The 21,517-nt window shown below is 33.2% G+C and overlaps 2 protein-coding genes across 5 annotated transcripts in view; one reads left to right on the top strand and one right to left on the bottom strand.

Moving 5' to 3' along the window:
• Positions 1-14,618, top strand: part of LOC110382414 (nucleoporin SEH1) — a 383,605-nt gene extending 368,987 nt beyond the window's left edge. Inside the window, exon 10 of the transcript XR_010277203.1 lies at positions 14,609-14,618. The gene's annotated coding sequence lies outside the window, so the exon portion shown is untranslated. The remainder of the gene's footprint in view (positions 1-14,608) is intronic.
• The window catches only part of LOC110376305 (transcription factor SOX-12), a 97,446-nt gene that overhangs the window by 28,992 nt on the left and 46,937 nt on the right, over positions 1-21,517 (bottom strand). The window lies entirely within an intron of this gene.

The raw sequence follows: 21,517 nt of genomic DNA, 5'->3' as shown, positions 1-21,517 counted from the left end.
AAGATTACGATAGTCGTGACAAATGATGATGATGTGAAATGTCACGGAGACCATTAAACCACAATGGTCGCCAATAAAATGGGATAAATCTGACCAGAATAAGATTGAATAGCTTCTTCGTGATCTCTTGAAGAATTAAGAGTACTTCGTGAAGATGATGAAGGGCTTGCACATAGAAATGGAGAGAAAGTTAATTTGGATACGGCAATAAAATTGTTACTTAGAGCAAAAGTAACGCGTAATGAGAATAGGCTTCAAAATCTGAACTCAGTAAACTAATCCCAACCATCATTAGATATTCTAGGCATTGGGTTTTTACATATCCAAATTGTAAATACTTGAAACATTGCGGAATGATCAAAAATATTTGAGTTAATTGCAGCACATAGCTTAATGCTAGTTGTGTTAGCCACTAATTACACCCAGACTATGTTTAGACTTCAATAAAAAGCGCTGGGCTATTTATATTATTTTCAGTTAGTGACTATAGTAATTGAAACTTCTTTTTCTAGACTATTCACCTTGATTACAGCTTTTTTATTAGTTACTTAAAATGCTTTGCCGTCATCTACTCGAGCACAAGGCTCTCCACCTACCGTCCGTGGTATCTCAAGTTTCTCGAATATTCCATTACCAAAGCCCTCTAACACTGCGCCATAAAAACAAGAAGCAACAAAATATTTACAAGGAATTCCTCAGCTCATCTCGGTTATCGTCGAAAAGCGGGAACTCTCGTAAATCCACCCTGTCAATGTTTCAACTTGGCAAAGTAAAAACTTCAAGTTCCAACGAAACCGCTGCACCTCTTAATATGGAACTTTAATAAAGTTACTTGCCAACGAATTGCATAGTTTATGATCGGGGATTAAAGTTCAAGCGAATACTTTGACTTTCAATTGATGTTTTAATTGAGTTTGTTGCTGTAGTTATTTTTTGTGCAACGTGAACTATGAATGTTTCGCATTTTTAAGCAGAAGGCTGTAAAATTTTAATAAAATTCGTCCCGGCTCCATCAACAAAAATGTAAAAGAGTAAAATAAAGTGAAAAAGATTTGTGAATATTATAGAGGTAGCATAGAGATAGGTAGGGGCGTGTATACGGCCGATAGCCGTTGGCATTTCTGAGTGTGATCGAAAAACAGTTCAGAACACAGGTACCTATTATTTTTTATCATCCGACCCAGCAGGTGCATTACAACTTGAATATTCTCATACACATAAATACAGACTCCAAAATACACGGTAAGCAAAACGAAATTACATTTGCTTACCGACAAATACTAAATAGAACATACGGAGTGCGACCAGTTCTATTCAAAAACGCTAGCTCCGCAAATATGCTAGACTCCGAATGTCTGCAATTCGGTCTGCCATCTGAATAAACAGGTAAGTCTTAATCAGGTAAGATGTGTGTTTCAACGACTACATTCAGATTTTGTTAATTAAAATCAGATTCAAATTTCAGATATGCAGCCTGCAATTTCCAGGCCGAATTCAGTTTATATTTACATTGCAGTGGATAACAATACCTCAGATTAATTAAATGACATGGCTGGAGTTACTCAATTTAGAAGATTCCTATCTCGATATGCTGACTTAATTTTCACGCAGCTCCAAAGATGCGCAGGTCAAGAACCTCAAGCTAAATTAAACAAGAATGTATATCAAAAAGAATTTGATGAAATAAAACATCAGAAAATGTTTGCAGCGCACAAAATAAATGTTAATACTAAAACTGCATTCGAAATTCACTGCGTTAATTACTGCGTCAAGGTAACGTATAAATGAGGTGAACTAAAAAAATGCTTCATGTGCACGCTACGAGATTCAATCTCCTAATAATGGGCGAGTAATGTTGCCAAGAAAAAATAACACCACAGCATGATATGATCGCGAACATGCGAAAGAATATATTAGCCAGTAAACAGTTTTAATTATGCAAAACATTTTTAATTGTACCTTGAACTTATTCAGACATGTTGCACGCATTGAGGGCATGAAAATATTTGATTAATTGATAATTGCAACTGCAGATAACGTCTTCGAGATTAAATTATGAGTATCGTTCGTAATGAACAACTCATTTTATATTACAACTGCATATTTATTGATAACGATCGACTTTGTGAATGCTTGTGGATTATGAAATATGATATTTGCTGCTCATAAAAGACTGTACACACAATTGAAATGAAGTCTCGAAATGAAACTGGAGCAAACATTTTAAATTTGACTTCCCATAACCTCAACATGTACGGAAAGGATTGGGAGTTTCATTAAAACATTCAAAATTAAGCGGGACTTTTGATATATTTAAAGATATAGTCAAGAGAACTCACAACATCTTAAGAAGTTATAATCATACTTAAGTCAAGACTAATTGAACTCTTAATTAAGTTAAGTGTAACTCAGTGAAATGTCCCAATTTCAACGGCTGACGCAAAAGTTATCAGGGGTTTCAATGAAAATTTATTAGTTCAACTATTTGTCAAAATTGTCCCCGAAGGGTTGGGGTCCGATGGAATTCTGGCAAATACCGAGTTGAACAGCCAATTTGTTCGGACGACATGACGACTATGTTCCATTCAAATATGTGAGGATTTTAGATTAGTATAACTTTTGAATTGTAATACGTTTTCAAGGAGTATTGGAAACCTTCGCATTCTGTCGGAAGTTATTTAAATGTAATGATAACTTATTTACTTTATCTGTATATTTTGTAGTGATGAATTTAAATTGCAGCTTTAATTTGGAGAGGTCAACAGTTGTATCGAGAGGAGTGTGGCAGATGATACGATTATAACATCCTGACACGTGTAAGACTTAACTTAAAATTCTCAAACGTTATCCAACATAATGTATCGTACGTAATTTACAAAAGATTTTTGAGTAGTCCTTAAAATTATTTTAGAGAAACATTTTTTCAGAACAAAACAAAAGGTCCTTACCTTCCAAAAATCAAAGGAGTCAAGATAAAACATGTGAAGTACACAAAGTTATCCATGTTAAAACAACGGGCGTCGCTTGGATATTGTGAAATATGAACGTGGATCACCGTGTCATTCCCTCGCCTGCTCAACGAATTTATCACGTTTCTGTCCGTCCGTACGTATGCTGCTCCAGATATTGAACGTTTCACGAAACGAATTGGATGATCCTAAAATATTTGTTATGTTTTCTGACGCCACTCCCGGTTTTTGGACGAGAAATTATTGCACCGCTTGAGGTCCGCTTTATCGGATATGATTGAGCGTTCGTTTCAATTCCATCCAATATTTGTGACTGTTTGTTCCCGTATTATTTATTCTATTTGAATTTATAAATCGTTTGAATCTAAAAACGGATAAATAAATTCAGAACCGGTATCGCGTTAGTGTAGAAATCGCATTTAATCCAACTGTCATGCGTGATAATAAAACACCGAAATATCCATTTTTAAACGTAAACGAAGCTCACGTTTTTTGTACAATATCACATGAAGTATGAATAAAAAAACAATGCCGGTGAGTCCTTACTTTTAATTTATTCTCTTTCCGTTCGTTCACTGGACATCATTTCATTTTGCGTAAAGCAACAAACACGCTTATGCTTTTATTTCCCCGTTGGAGTGCTCCAGCGTTAAACCATTTATTCACCGTTCTCTCGGAAGACGTTAATTTGTTTGGCTTTCTTTAACAAATACTTGTTAGGCTAAACTTGCGAAGTTTCGGATCTCCGAGATAAAACACTGGACTACGGGAATATCTCGTTAGCACCAAATTTAAGTGAATCTGGACTAGTGAAGATTGTATCTCGCCCGGGGTGAAATATATCGTTTTAATACACCGTCACTTTTAATTAAGGCGGGGACTTCAAAACTTTGATATTTAATACGAAACTGTGGCGAAGCTATAAACCGTATCTGTTGTTTATGTGAGCCATCAAAGCAAGATAACAGCCGTCTTTACATCCAGAGTTTAAGTTAGTGTCATTGTTTCGTAACTTACAAATATAAACGATGTTTGGGAACAACGCGACGCTTTAGCATTCATGAATAACATTAAGCCCCCTCGTCCTGTTTTGAATATCGCGAATCTCTTTTCAAACCAACTTTCCAGAGTTGTGTTTATGCTTATTGCCTTTTAGGGAGGCTATTTTTCGTGTGACTTTACGAGCATTACAATATTCACAAGTAAACAATGGACAGCAGGATCCCCGCGGGCCGCACGTTAAAAGAGCAATCCGACGTTCGGAGGCAATACGCCTCTATTTGAAAACGTCCCAAAAGGTTTGCTCTTAAAACACGGTCCGTCTACGATGGTAACCGACATGCAAAGCGTCGCATTTAAAAGAGGAAAGAATAAAATACGTACGGTTGAAAGCAAACAGGAAAGTTAGCCGGGAGCGGTACCCCCGCAACTTGTACGAAACAAGTTTTCTATGGGCATTATTTAAGTTTTGCCTGCAGTAGACACTATATTAAACGTATCAGAGTTGAGTTTTAAAAGTCCCGCCGATACGGCTGAGTTGGCGGGCCGCGAAACAGCCACAACTTGAACACTTGGCAAGGAGCGCCTATAGGAAAAATAAAAGGCAGGCAACAGTTTGCTGTCAACTTGTACTTGCTTGTACAACTGCAAAGAATTATTGTATTTGAAAAAGTGCCGCTTTTAAATGTTGGTTTTCTTGCCTTTTTTGTATGGGTGATGTGATTTTTTGCAATGGCGTCTGCAGTTCATTGTTGGCAAAAGCATTCGTAATAATTTTAAACATCGGCTTGAGCAATTGACTACATTAACAACAAATTGTGCACAATAGTGCAAGGAGATCTCACTTAAAAGTGCAGACAACATGTCAAATCAATACTTCAAGCTACTAACAACAAGCCATTATCTTAATGGCAAACAGGTCTGGAAGATGGCAATATTAAATGCCATAAATACAATATTATAAGCATGCCAGACATGCATTATTCTGAAGTTGCAGTCTATATGTCCCTGCCTTTAAAGCAGCCGAGAGCAAACAGAATTTTATAACAGGAATTAAAAATGTAGTGTACAAAGTAGTAGACTTTTCTCTTTTGTTTCACTCGGAAAGCTTATTAGCAGCTAGATTTTCTAGGAATGGCTTTGATAATCTCTTTTTACAGGTATAATTGTATTTTGTGTTGAATAACAAGCTACGCTTTATGAAGGCTTAGAGAGATTCATGTTATGAGCTTTGCGAATTAAAGGATAATAAATAATTCTCTGAATTTAAAGCTTTGTGTTGAATATTTAGTGAAAGGATAAAACTTCAAGTTGGGAAAATGGATATTAGTCAAGTTTTGGAATAACAAGATAATGTTCTGAGAATTATGAAAGATGAGCATCGTGATACCGTGAACGATTTTAATACTAAGCTTCTCAAGTACAAGCACAAAAACCTTGACAGTATCATCAGTTAATTCCGAAACGAATACAGCCACAATGATAACTTTAGCTAACAAAAAACCGCTCCCAAACCCACAGCAGCATAAACACATTCATCTGAATTAAGAGCACAGTCCACAAACAACGAATGGAAACAATTTTCTATTTCGAAATGTCTTACTTGGCCCACTATAATTTAATATTACACGAACAGCCAGCTTTGGGCGGAGACTGCTGGCTTTAGTAGGATTGCGAGAGTGAATAATTTGACTATGGAGGGCTCGGTACCGCGGACGCCTCGCTTGCAATTTATTTGCAACTAACGAATTGGGGCGAATGATGTATGGCTGGAATTTAATTCTAGAGTTTACTGTTCTTAGCTTCTGTGTGACGATAGTAGTTTTATTGATTTCTCTAGTGTATTCTTTCAAGTACATGCCAACATGTAAGTTGTTAAAGCCTTTGCAGGATTATCAAATTCTAAAGACAAAAATCCTATTCCAACAGTTGAAACAGTTCTGAACTGAGCTTTTTTTTTTATTTGTGTAAAGTGCGTTTTTTGCTTGTCCCCCGGATTTGACCTAATTTCATTGTTAAACCCATTAACTATTTGAGTTTTTAAAGATACTGGACCAAAGAAAATACATTTAATTTTAATTTATTATATTAGTTTTTGTTCTAATTATTCATTATTTTGTTTTAACAGCATTTAAATAAACAGGAGTAGGCTTTTTTTGCTTGTCCCCAGCTGAATTCGTATGATTGGATCAAGAATATTTCGCGATTTTTCTACGGACGATATACTTTTTTTAAGGGGCTTAGTTTCGAAATGTCATCATTTAATAATATTCATCAATTCATTTGTAATATTCTGGCTTATTTACATAAAAAACGTATAAAATTACGATGATGAAATTTTGATCCATCCTGAACATTCAGTATTGTGACCGCATTTTATAGTACTTTAAGCCACAATTTTTGGGTCCTAATACTTTGAAACAAGCACTACTTAGACATATTACTGCTTTTTACTTTACTTTACTATTAAGGTCAAAAGGATTTTGAGGAACGTAGACGTTTTGTTGCTGGCTCCGTACAAGAACGGAATTTATGTTCAGATTTATGTTTGAATTTTACTACAGCGTAACCAAATATTAGGATTGCTGTTTATTTCTAGAAACCGTCATTTCTTTAAGTTACTGTTTAAAATGACATCAAATGGAAAAGAACTACAAATAATTATTTATAATTTTTTTTAAATCGGCAAGTATGAAAATGTGACTTCCGTTTTGTGACCAAATCTATGGTCACATACGGGCTGAGCTCAAAGTCATAACATGACTGATCCTATAAAATTAAGTTTACATGGAATTGTTTCAGAAATTCAGAATAATAGTTTTCTGTGGGGATCAATTTTATTTTATTCATGTTTACAATCTTTATGTAAACGAGGTACAATATTTTTTTGTTATCATTTGTCCATTATTGAAAAGATATAGTATTTCTTGATTATTATTAAATGTTGATCTGGAATATTACATAATTATAATAATAGCGTCCATGTAGATGAAGCTTTATACTTTTCAGACGTTCAGGTGCGTGACTGTCCCTGTTTTCTATTTTAAACAAAAAAATATTTAAAATTCTTTATAAAATACTGTTTTGTTCTGTTTTCGCTCGATGGACAAGAATTTAATTTTGATTCATAACTAGGGATCACTGCAGAAATATATTTTTATTATAGCTTAATATTTTAAAAATTAATATCCGATGTGCATCAAAAGTCACATAATTGAAATTGAAGTTTGATTTTTGTTATAAAACGTTCAAAGAATTGTCGTGTTTTGTGTTTTTTCCTTTTGACAAGATTGTTTTCTTTAATTAGTAATAAAAATATTAATAATATTTTGTGTATTTTTTTGTTAATATCATACTCAATAGAGTCACATTCTGGAAGTGATCACATAGCTTTTTCCATTATGTATTCGGATATTTATTATTCTAGCTATATTTTTGGCGTTCCACCTTAATTTTCGTTAATTTCAATCTATACACTATTTAAAAAAAAAAAAAAGTTGCCATAAATTAGACTTTTTTTAAAAAACTTAGTTTTATACATGTTGACACAAATAAAAAAAAAAGCTCAACTAATCTTATCTCAAACAAATCCTACAAATGTTTTACTCAAGGTATCTGGTACAGGAACGAGATCTCTAATAGGCTGTTACTATTAGATATCGAGACGGTAACACGAGCCTATTATTCTTGCGGTATCTCAAAGATTGAATGCTATCCTTCAGCCAATTACCCGGCGGTGTTTCGTTACCAGCGCTGTTTTGACGTAATATGCGTAACTCAATTGTCTTGCGGTTAGCTTGCTATCTCTGGTAAAACGTAATGGATTTTTTTGAGATGATCGTCTGAAATGGCACTAACGTTATTGAAGATTATTGCTGGAATGAGGTCTCTATTTATTCGATTGGTCTCTTATAAACCTTTTACTACTTTGTTTTCAAACCATTTTCTGAGATACGCAAGTCAAATGATGTTGAAAAAGCTAGACAAGAATTGGCTTTCGTTGGTAGCACGATGGGTGATTTAGATGAAAAACCACAACGTTTTAGGTGGAATGGTGAGCAATCAATTTTAATTAAAGGAAATGGCAGTCATTAGGGTAAGTCAGAAGACGTTAAAACCCACTGACTCGGAGGTGAAAGGTGGCGTGATTAGATAACCGGTTATCGTGACCGATAGCCAACCTAAGGAAAACACGCGAAAGAAAATACTTCTAAATATTTTAAATTACGAATATTGGAATCATTGTTTCAACTACATAGTAAGTCTCGTAAACATTATTTACGATTTCTTTAACTTTCAGGTGATAAAGGTTTGTATCAGTGCGAGCATTCATTGCTGTTTTATCAATAGCTTGTACGAGTGTGTTTACTAGCTCATTACCAATACTGTCTATGTGTGTTGTCTATACATTATCGACAGGTGTGTGCGTGCATGTCATCAGTCATATATCGCAGTTCGTTCAACCAACCTTGTGATATCACTTGAACGTTAATCGTAAAAATTTTACGACACTTTATTTTTAGTATATATTGATGAAAAAAATAAACAAACAGTAAAGTTTGCTGTGTCAATGGTCGATCGGTGGATGACGGTCGAACTGAGTTTCGAAGTTATAATTGGATTTATTGGTGTTCGTCACGATTCCCTCTTGATAAATATAAAATGCAATAACGTAGATGTGGCTCGTTTTCAGAACAAGAGAAATATGGCTGTAAATATAGAGTATCCTGGAAAAATCTAAGCCTAAAAATACAAAGTTAAAATTCTCTTCCTTTACTCCATAAAGGTGCTGACATTTCTTTACACAATAATTTCAACCGTTAGCCATCTTAATTCAGCTCAAAAGCTTATTTTCTTGCGCAAAACTTTAATCTCCAACTCGAAACTAAAAGGGGCTATTCTCAAACGTTTCGCGAACTAATCTATTCATAGTTAGTTAGCATTAATCATAACAAGTTAACTATAAAGTAACGAAGTTCAACCCTCTTGAAACTTGAGGACGCCAGTCAGAAAAACAATCTCCCCAGAATTTAATAAAGCGCAGTGCACTGAGTGTCTGCGACTGCCTGGCTCCAACATTGGCCAAACATTGCCACAAATACTTGGACCATATTTGTAACTAGGTTTATTACTGTCACTTAAAAAAGAGCTCGAGCTAAAGTACCTAATTTAAGCGAGTACTTTTTATATCGCAAAATAAATCTCGTTTCATTTTCTTGGAATTTCAATTAACTTGACGTTCAAGGACTGCTAAATTAACTTAGTAGGTACAGACGTTATTGAGAGTAGGTAAATAATGTAAACGTCTTTTTGTACGGATAAAAATTGCTATAATTATTAATGTTAGACATGGAAACCGTTGACAAAAAGTAACAATTTTAATTTCATATCAAAAAAGCTTCATGTATTTAAGAAGTTTACAAAATAAAATGACAGCGTCGCCATCACGAACCTTGGACCCAACATTCTCCCAACCTTACGCCCAAAACTTGGCTCAACGTCTAGTCTAGTCTCCAGAATATTACGGAATACGACAGCTGTCTAGCCGCCCTTTCAAAGTTACTTTGTAAAATGAAATCGGCCTAAAGGCGACGTCGAAAAGGCTATGTGTGGTTTAACAATGCTTTTGTATTGCCCCTTTGATAGATAGCGTAGTGATATTACTGAAGGGCTATCGGAGTAATTGTGACGTGACTTTCAGAGGTACTTTGTGTACCTATTGGGAGGTATAACTAATCACTTTGGTAGAACACTTTGACACTAGAGCTTTAGTAAGACAAAGGGTGTGAAAACTTTAGGTCAGTTTATAACATTAATTACTCTAAGGTTTAAAGGATATTTAATCTCTTCTAACAATTATCAAAAAACCTTACAGCTATTTTAACAGCCCTACGAAAACAAATTAGTTGTACCACAGCAAAATAAACCACGAAATCAATTAACATTATTTTCTCAAAAGCAAAGTTCAGAAATTGAAAGCATCGGCAACAAAATTTTAATTCCCCGCCGCGTGTAAACATGTAAAACGTTCGGGTAGTCGGCTCAGATTGCAGAAATAACAGCCTAATAAAAAACCTACCTCGGCCAGATGTGCAGCATTCGATTCCACAAATAATATAAACTCACTTTGCGGTTCCGTAGCTTTTCTACCATTCTTATTTTACTTTGCAACACTTTGAAAAAGCAAGCTTGATCGAAACATTGCCTTTTTATTCGCGGAAACGTTTGCGAAGAAAATAGGTATGGTAATACCAGTTTGTATTTATAGAGAATCGATACTAAAAGTGGCGTTTTTATGAAGCTGTAATTAGTAAGCACGAGTTATAATGATTTCAAGTAATCACAAACAAGCCCTGCGACTCCGTGTGGGCGAGACAGTAGTTTAAATAATAATTAGCCTCATAATTAATGCTTTGGACCTATTTATAATTCAATACGATTTTAAAATGGTAATTAACATGTATCGCTTATAAAGTTCTTTAAAATTATGTCGTCAAACAATTTGTAAGAATAAGAATGAAGTTATTTGAAATGTGCTTATGTAATATGAAGCTTTTAGTGAAGTGAAATATATAAAATCGATAAAATGAATACTATTTTTTGTTTGCCTTTAGTGTATTACCTCGAATTTGTAGGAAGAGGAGCACAATGCTGAATAGTGAAAAGAAAAACACGTATAGCAAAGATAGCAAATCCCATCTACGTTTATGAGGCAAACAGTAAGCAAAAACGAAAATGCCCTTGTCCAATTTCGTAAGGAACCCCGAAACTTTCCTCTGTTACCTGCGAACGTAAATACGGGTTTCGGAGATCGGGATATGCACTACGATATATTCCGTGCCAATTTTTGCTACCATTTCGATATATCGGAGCAAAATGTTTTCAACCCCACTTCGGAGCGAGCTGCAATTTCTCGTGGATTTCTTTCCGTATGATAAACTAGGTATGATAGTGTACACTATTGCTGTTTTAAAGTTATGCTTCTAGCTTTTATTGGTCTTATCTCTTTGGAATTTGTAGAGGGTTTTATTGGACTTTCTATTATTGATAAAAATATTATGCTTTATTATAAATAACTTGTATGTCAACTTATTAGTAAACATGTTGTGTTCAAATTGATAACTACAATCAAAACCTTGAAAATAAATTGCAAAATAAGCTTAAACACAACAATAATTGTATTAATAATATTGTGTCCCGATATAGTAACATCGATAAATAATATGTCAGCAATTATCGACAGTTGCCAACCCTGCGCCGCCGTGTTTACTAAAAATCTCTTCTATGCTCGACACTTAATTTTAGTCTAGACATCTAAAACTAAAATTATATACGTCTGGCAATACTTCAAGACGACACTTAAAATTATTGACAGAGAAAATGAAAAACAGATTCAAGAGCGACATTATAATACATTTTCGTATAAGTATTTTGAGTTATATGAAAGTTTATAAGTGAAATTTGATGGGTTCGTTAATGGGATCTTGTTTTATGGTAAAAGGGTGATTTTATGGGGTGGGCAGAAGTCCAAGAGGCATTAAAGATCGATATTATATACCAGAAGCTTCTTCATTTTAGTGAAGGCGTGGTTGTTATCGATAGTAATTTCATATTATATGTAGCATGCCATAGATACACAAAACAACTAGACTAGTTACAAAATTTTGTTCTTACATAACATTCAATTTGTTTACTTCAATCTATTGGGTGTTACTTAAGTCATTAGTAATAACATTTTTAAGCCAATCCTTACAAATGGTTTGTCCGTGTTAGGACAATTTAGTCAGGCGTTTAGCGTAAGATTAATCGTTGTTTCGAATGTTTTTAATGAATATTGTAGAGTATTCAAGTATCGGGCTTGAACTTGATGACAACCGATAAATATTTAAAGAGATTTTTTGTACTACAACAGTTTTTTCATTGACTTTAAAAGGAGAATGACATTGTTGACTTTTGCCAGCGAAGTCTTTGTAAAAAAACGATTTTCATATTTTTCATCGGCAGTGTAAAATTAAATTAAACTCAGCCACGTATACTTATAACCGTTTTTTTTGTATAAAAATTTACGTATTTAATAACATTTTTTCCCTTTTTTTGTTTGAAGTTATTCTACGCCACTTTTTTGTGATAACCCTACAAAACTCGAGCTACTTTTCAACCGTTAATGACATAAAACGCAAGTGGACAGTGGGCACACTTCTCGTTCTGTCAAAATAAATTCTGGCTTCGTGATCACCAGTCACGATCTTAGGCGACAATATCAGAAGCTATAAGCCAAGTATCAATATTTAAGAGCTTTTAAAAATATGCTTTTATTCCTTATCTCTTTAGACGTCTTAAAGGAGATAAAGTCGTGTAAAGATAACGATTAATGTTTATTTTATGATCAATTAGCCCACGATTATGTTTTATGAGTGATTTTTAATTATTTTTAGCCTTCCTCTCACTTTTCTTCGAATGATATAATCTCTAAAGGTGGTGATGTTGTAACTAATGTAACTAGAAGAATGTTATCAGTGTAACATATCTGCCCTTTACACCTAATAATTAAACTTAATGATACACTTTCCATCAAGATCCGATAGCAAGCTCTCAAAGAAAATACACTAGAACAATAGATATTTATCAGGAAAGAGGATCTACCCGTCAATCTAATGCGTCCCCAATACTGGAATACCATCTTCAATGTGCAGTCCAAATCTGGAGAAACAAACTCTATTGTTTAGGTAATAAAGGTGATGTGGGTGCCTGTTTATCTTGGCAGGAGACATTATCGAACAGCGAGTGTGTGTAATGATAACATGGGATTAAGCTATTTGTGTTATCTACAAAATTTAGGGTCAGCTGTATTAATAGTTTGGGTTAGTAGGTATCAGTGTTGTGGTGGTTGTTTTGGTGTTTCATGGTGAAGTTTGATTGGAGTTTGAATAGGATTATGACGTTAATTTTCCAATTTATTATGTAACATGATCATTAACTCCATGTTTTTATTTTAACTTTGAAGATCATCTTTCGAAAACATACTGGAACACAGTGTCAGTCATTAACAGTGTGTATCGAAACAAAAAAAAAACATTGTAATTCCCTTGTATAATATCACGACTCTAGAAAATAAACCGAAAAATCACATCCATGTAGGTACTTTCCTACCTAATAACAAATATTAACCACCGAAAAACTCTTCGTCCTATCATCTCCAGTACATTTACTATACATTACACCCCACGTGCTCAGTTAGAAAGATAAATAATATATACGTACATATACAAGGAAAACCATCGGTGTTTCAGATTCAACCCCCCTTGTAACGACGGTCATTAACCTTTACAACACCGTAGATTACAGTGCCCTGTTAACTGTGATGGGTTAACCTTTTTTTGTTGGTAAACAGCACAGTTAGTTGAAAAAAGGTCAAATTAGATTCGGGAAATAAAATTTTGTCAAAGTTTGTGGGGGACAAATTGATGGTGCAATGAAGGGTTAATTTTTTAAAGAAATTTGCAGAAAAATATCTACGTGTCATTTTTGAGTTCAATTGCAGTATATTACAATATAAAAGGCAGCAATAATTTAAATGTATATACAATACAGCTTCATTCTGTTTTGTAACCTACAAAAAATGCCCTCTGTAACCCCTACGATCCTATATAAAAATTCAAGACATTAAGCAAAGAAGAACAGTTGTAAAATTCACAACTTTCCGCCGACTCTGTCCAAGTCTAAACAGTATTTGGAATAACACTCGTGAATCTATAGGCGAACAGTTTACACAATGTGCGCTTATTTTACTTTTGCAAACTGAAATAATGTTGCGTATCAAGTTAGTTTTCTTTTGGTACCTACCATATTTTTGTAGATATACATATATTGGCTAGGTATAAATGGCTATAGAATATAAAACACGAACAATAGTTACAACTCAGCAACAGACCAGCCGACCGCCAAACATTTCACCACTATTCCCAAAAAGGCACAAAAGGCATAAATTCACAAGTTATTAAAACAATATAACGGCCAGGACGGACGGATTAACCCGTCGATCGGTATTGACTGTGCCCGCCTGCCCGTCGCCGATAAACGTAGATTAAACCTGGGTGTACATCACCCTTAATCCGGCAAAGTCCAGCCATGTTTTTAATATGGCATTCTGATTTTGAATATTTTCCCGCCGATTTTGTGCCGCTGACATTTTTTACCTTTGGCACAAAAACTCTTTTGAAGGGTTAACTTTTTTTTTTAAATAATGCGCCGCGAGAGGGTTGGCTAAAATCAGGTGTTTTTCTGAAAGGTTATGAATGAAAAAGCTATTTCGTAAAATTGGTAAAGCTACGGGCAATATCGCGAATTATATTTGGGGGTACCTTCAAATCATGATTTGGCAATTGAATAAAAATTGCGAGCGAAATATATTGGAGAATTTTCATCTCCTACAAGCTCATTAGAAGATTTAATTTTTAGGGAAACTTCAAATATGTATTGAAAAATATTTAAAAAATATATCTTTAAAGGAAAAGATAACAGTAGACATTGGAAACGTAAGAAAGTGATGGACATGTCGCATCAAGATAAAACCTGGAACCATGTTAGGTTATCTACAAATGTACCTAAGTGGGTCACTTCGAAATAAACTATAAATAGCCGACTGTCGGCTCGCTTTTGGCTTAGCAACGAAAAATTAGGATTCTGTTACGTTGATTAGATTAAAAAATATTGTGTCTTAATGGAAAAGTAAAATTGAAAATAAATTAGCATACGTTCGTTTACCTATTTATATACTATCTTAGCTGTAAATCCCCTTATCTAAGTTACAAATACCTATCAATCTATTATCGATATTCAATTATAAAATCTAGGGAGAATTATCAAGACTAGTCTATCAAAATAAGCTCCATTTTAAGATTACAAAGTATCAAGTTGATACATTAGTTACATCTGAGCTCACTTGCGTTGCACATAAAAAACTGCAACAACTTTTTATACGCACTTAAAAATATTAACCCCGAGATAAGAAACACATTTGCAACGACTTGCAAACATCTCGTTTTATTAAAGTACATAAATAAACAATATGGCACATAAAAAGGAATATCATTTTTAATATAAACTTTTCCATAACAGGAGTTTCAAACAGTTGACGGGGAATAATAATGAAAGTGAAATAAATAAAAAAACAGATGCATAAAACATGGGTAGTTAATCCTCTACAAATGAGGTCTAGACCTCAGAAATACGAGCTGCAATAAATCCATAAAAGATACGTCAAAAAAATCTGGAGAGATCATTAATAGCCAGTAATTACGAAACGACAACTCGCAAACGAGCTGAACTATTCCATTTTGTGAGTTAATAGGTTTTAAGTGGTTTAACTATTAAATAATAAATAAATAGATCTTCTAATGGAAATCGTAAATTTGTTTTCTTTTAGTGTTATTTTGTTTGGCTTTTATATTTATTGGTTTTATTTTTATTCTTGTCGTGAAATGGACCACCCAGCCGACATGTCGTTTAGCGTAATTGGTCAATTAAAATAGCTAAACAGATCGTATGTAATGATTTATTTATTTACAAAGATTTAATTATGCTTTGACTATGAATTGTTGATGTAACTGGTTTTATGGCAAACGTTTTCCTATGCTATTAGTTAGGCAATCCCTTTTTACAGCAGTTATTTTTATATGATATATTTTATTTACACCAAAAATTTCAACACAATATACAAAATAAACTCCTTAATATATTTAATTGACAAATAAATAACGATAATAATGACAGATATCCAATTTGGCATGGTTTTCGTCCACGCGCCGTGGACACGTGGCGCCATCTAGATTGCTATAAACAAATCGTACTCACGCAGAACATTGTAACGTCTTCGAATCATCGCGTAAAGTGTGCCAAGTGATGTTTAACAACATTGGGTGAAAATGTAAACAAGATTCATTGAACTATTAGTACAGATTCTAAATACAATTTTTCTTTCACTATTTTTCGATCTTGGTGAAAACTACAGGTCGTACATACAGACATATCTAAGTATATGTAAATGTGATTAAGCGACAGAAATAGCCAAGCAAATCTAGACAACGGATAAGATTATCGTTTCTCCATTATTAGATTATTGACATGACATAATTGATAACAATGTTCTAATTTAATTAAAGACGTTAGTAATTAGACTGTGTTAAATGGAGATTAATGCTGTCGATGTAGACCGCGCTATTGACAATTGACGATTGCAGGCGTCTTTGGTATAACTGATCAAGACTGTTCACGTTGTCATCATTCATTAATGACTCATTAAAGATGCAAGCTTTCGTCAATTTGACGATTGCATGCGTCCGATATGTGTTCTGAACTTAGTCATCATTATAACGATAGTTTAAATACTAAAACTGAACTCAAAAACCTGTATTTTTTATATAAAAATCAGTTGTAAGTTCGATGACAATGCTAGCAGCTGCAAACTGGACGGTGATACATTAGCGCAGATAATGAGGTCATTGAACTCAATTCTAGTGTTTACTCGTACACCTCATTCTGAACTAGTAAATTAAATACGATTTTGATTTTATTTCATTTGGTTTTATGTACGTTACATTGAGTATTTTTTTGCATTTTTTACGTCTTTTATGTGGCCTTTTTAATGTCAACAGAGCATTTTTTGATACTGAAATATGGATATTTAAATTATGTAATGTTAATTTCACTATAAACATTGTAAAAAATAATGAGTTTATGTCTAAAATAAATAATACTTTTTTCGGGCAAACGATACAGTCGTTATCTTAATTGCTTATGTAGGCATATATTATTTGCACAGATTGTGGTGGTGACTGAACTCTGATTAGATAACTGATATACAATAATTAAATAAATAACATACTCATGGTAAAATACCTTGGGATAGGACTGAAATTATTTAATATAATAAAGCTAACTGACAACTTCAAGTGTCCAAATTACGTCATCATATTTAAAAGATGGTCATAATTAATTTAACTGTCATAAGAATCGAACCAGTGACCCTTAGCTCCAATGCTCTCTTAATCAAACCAGTTGACCTATTGACACTAAGATATCAAATCTTCATAAACTAGTCAAAACCTGTCCAGATGACACACATTAAAAAAAAATATTAAAATATTTTTACTCGGATTAAAATTTGTGGTTAAAATCTTAAACTCTTGTTAAAATTAGTTAAAAATAATGATGATTAACTGGTGGTTTAAGACTGAAATTTTGAGCCGTAAATAAAAACTAAAGGCATTGAACCGACCAGGTTGTTCGCCTTTGACCTCGCATTGACAACGACTTAGCCGCTTATTCATTCACTATACTGAAAAATTTTACAATGATTTTGACAGTAATTTTGTAATTATTTTAAGAGTTATGGTATTTTTATGAAGTTGGATAATTTATTTTTGATATAAGTAGGTACATACGTATTTGTGTTCATTCATGTTTTGATTATTGAGATATACGGTAGTTAGCTTAGGCCTGTTTAAATGTTAAGGTATAAAAAATATATTTTAAGTTACCCAGAAGCGTAAATCCCAGAACAAAAACAAAACAAATGCAAAGTACAGAATATTAATTTTGAAAAGGGTCGCGTTAAAAATAACTTTTGCAAAGCCTACACACGATGCATTCAAATGTTATACTTATATTAGTTTATATTCAACACGCGGCTTCTTTTAGGTTGATAAACTTTGAATTTCTAAACCGATCGGGTAATAGAAAACGTATTACATTGCCCCTACATATTGCCCAGCTATTGGACGTCCATTGCTCCTTTACTAAGGACTTACTCGGTAAAGTTTCCTACAAAACCCGCAATGGATATAAATCACATGATTATTATTCTTCGCGAGTGGCTATAGTAAATAACCAACGGGCTGTTGTCATCGATACAAGTCGGTACTTGCTTTTATATTATGATTTTAGAACTGTCATATTGTAACTACATTAAAGTAGCTTTTTCTTGAATATGAATGAAAAAAAAATAAAAAAAAATGTAAGCGACATATAAAATCACTTGCATCTTTTTACGCTCTTTTCGCAATAATGTTTGTATGAGTTGAATAAGTGCTAATGATTATACCAATGTTTCTGTAATGAGAGTGACGATGACGCAACGGTGACGACAGTCATCGGCGGAATCGCGAAATTCGTCCCATATATTATTCACGAGAGGCCGATAATGAGGACGTTCACCCCACCGCGTTAGACACAACTCTACTCAACTGATTGTCAAACTTTAGGTATTTTTTATTTTGATTTTTGAAACTTTGAACTAATGATTAAGAAACTTTGAACTGTGAGATGAAAAAATTGAAATATTTTTTTAATCTATGATGTTAAGCGAAAAAAAAAAATTATTTATTTGATTGATTTTAAAAGAAACTTATTGTAGTTTTTCCTTATATAACTGTAAGTAGATAAAAAATAACATACCATTCTAGAAGAGTTGATTACCACCTCGAACTTTCATAACAGTAATCACTTAACCATTTAAGTACGGAAGTCCAAAAAAACACCTTACCTGAAAACAACAGAAAAAACACCATTAGTATCATTGTTAACCGTTAATTTTTTACCGAAAAATTCCGACATTTTTGAAAACGATCCATTGTTTGTAAAGTATTCTCTCACAGGCCAGGTCAATGACCGACCAGATTTTTAAAACATCACCTAGATATTGTGAAAAAAATTATAATACGATTTAAAAGTTGAATAAAACATAACTGGTCGTGCGTGTGTATTAATGAAATTCAAAAATTCAATAATTGATACACCTAAACGAGTCACGTTTTCCGTTTGTTTGCTTATCATTTGAATTGCATTTTCTTTTATAAATAGTGTACAGATCAATGTATAAAGATTTCGCCACTTATGCATACACTCATTGTTTAGATTTACAAATATTCTTTTAGAACATTAGTTCATAAAAAAGTCTTTCTAGTATTTTTTTTTTAACCACAAACCTTTTTATTTATTTTTTCTAAATGATCAAACAACCATAATACCTATCTGTTTACTCTCCCACATCACCATACCCCGGCATAATCACCAATGTTTATGAAAGCTATGCTAAAATATACGAAGCTATGTCGCACGCATGGTTACACGCCCTTAGGTCTGGCGTTGTTTTCATTTCAAGCTTCACGTGTACGTATAAATCATTCATATTAATCACTAGGAAAAGAATTTCTGATGTTCAAGATTTGTTTTGTTTTTTGAGATGAAACAGAGGGTCAGGTATTTGCTGGATACAGCTAGTTTTGAAAACGACTCAATGTTTAAAGCCCGCTGACGTTTTTAAAGTAAAGAAATGTACTTAATATAGTTTTTTTTTGCGGTGCTCATTATTTACAAATACATTTTTTTAAAGAGCATTATATTTATTACTACAATGCTCACATAAACTGCGATTACATACTTATTTACATAACATTTTGTTCAATTTAAATTCAACTTTCACGGCAATCAAAAACACAATAATTTAATCCAATTTCGGCGCTCACATCAACAATAACCTTTAATAAGACCAGCCCTTAAATATCCGCTCTATAATTCGAAGTTTTTGTTCCAAAAGCCCCCAAAACCTTCTTCCAGGCGAGTTCCCCCAAATTACTGTAATACCCCAATGTGTATAAGCGTTATTATAAAATGGCGCTTCGCTGAGCCCACCTTTAGGCCCTATATTGAATGTCCCCTAACTCGTAAAGAAGTTCAGATTATGAGGATTCTGTTAAATTATACTTATAGATATTATAGACATCTATGTTTCATTTACTGCAGAATTTTTTTTAGGTAGGTGTTTGATTAAGATATTTTTTTAAATATAGAAACATGTTGCGTCAAGAATAAGACGCAGAAACGGTAGTGAATGTCCGTACATACAATCATGATTAACCTAACAAGTAAACGTAACCCTGAATTACTAGAAAACCTTAATTCTAAATAACACTAATTCGCAGTATGTCAGCGTTGCACGAAACTGCACAATTATGTACATATATAAGTGCAGTAATAATCTGTCGAGTTATAAGTACTCAGAACCGTATAAGTACCTTTTTAAGTGAAGCATAATTATATACTTTATCTCGATGCTGATCAGGAAGACATAAGCTTTCCATTTATGTAAAAATCACTTGAACCGGTTCAGCAGTTTCCGAGATAGCCGCATCAAAGTTGTTACTAAAATAAAAGGAGTGATCAAAGCACGTAAATCTCTGCTAATACCCTAAACGTATAACTTGAAGATAACTTGAAGATTATAATGTTATTCAAAAAACACTTCAAAAAGTTTTCGAGATCGAATATTTAGAAGATGGACATTAAACATAGGATTACGCTTATGGTTAACCATAAAATTAAAAAGCAATGGCAGTAAATTTTACATAAAACTTTGCATCAAAAAGTTATGGAAAACTATTTTTGTAACTTTTATGCGCCATAGTGGTTTAAGGGATTTTTTACCCATAAAAATATAGTGCACAAGTTTTTTACTGCTTACCAAAGTAATACCATGGGCCTTTATGATACATCCTCCTAATCCTCAAAACATTACATTATCTATGTATACTAAAAACAAGATGATAATTTAAGAAAAACCTCAATTTTTCATCCAAAGACGGGCTTAATAATATGTAAATGTTGCATACAAAAACGTGGAAAAATCAAGACATTCACGTGACAAACATTTAGGAAATTTACGAGAATATCACTTAAAATGTACACATAAAACGTTAGGGTGTAACATTTGCAAGTTTTAAGAGGCAAAACCTTCAGAAAGCGCGTGATAAAAGTATATGGCCTTAAATATATTTTTACGAAGTCAGTCCTCTGGTTTCATTATGAGTTTTATTTAGATTTTAAGCGAATGGACGAGAATTTGTGCTCCCACCCTACACAATAAATAGGGTCGTTCCCTTCCGTAATCTCTTGCTTTGTAGTTGTATCAAATATCGCGCAAAATTGAATATTTTCCTTTGAGAATTAAATAAGTAAATTTAGTCTCAAATCACTCTAAGTACAAAACTAATTCACCAAAATATTTTACTAAATCAACACTAAAATAAAAATCTAAAAAACTTTTCTACCATTAATTTTCAGAACTTAAACTTAATATTAAAACGGTTATAAAAATAAAAGCTAGACGGTGCAACTTAACCCTACAACGCATACTGTTCCATATCTGGTACAGAAAAATAAACAAATTTCCTGATTGTTTAAAGATACATAGCGTCATTTATTGACCGAAGGAATATTTTTTAAGCCCTTAGCATCGGTTTACTAATGACAAATGTATGCACTTGATGGCGTAAGCTATAGATTGGTATTGATTCGTACAGAAGTTGAACGATTGATTTAAATTCGTGGTTTACGTAAATTGAAAAATCTAAATAAAATAGTTCTAACAATAATTCTTAGTGAAAAAAAATTAGTTTACATTGGAAATAGTGTATACTAAATGAAGGTAAGATATTTTTTTTAATTATTACTGTTTTATGTACTAATATACCTACTTATTTAAACGTTCCAGA

Source organism: Helicoverpa armigera, chromosome 15 (genome assembly GCF_030705265.1).
Source record: "Helicoverpa armigera isolate CAAS_96S chromosome 15, ASM3070526v1, whole genome shotgun sequence".
NCBI classification, from domain to species: Eukaryota; Metazoa; Arthropoda; class Insecta; order Lepidoptera; family Noctuidae; genus Helicoverpa; species Helicoverpa armigera.
The sequence above is the reverse complement of the archived record's forward strand: the minus strand, read 5'-3'. Positions and strand labels throughout refer to the sequence as shown.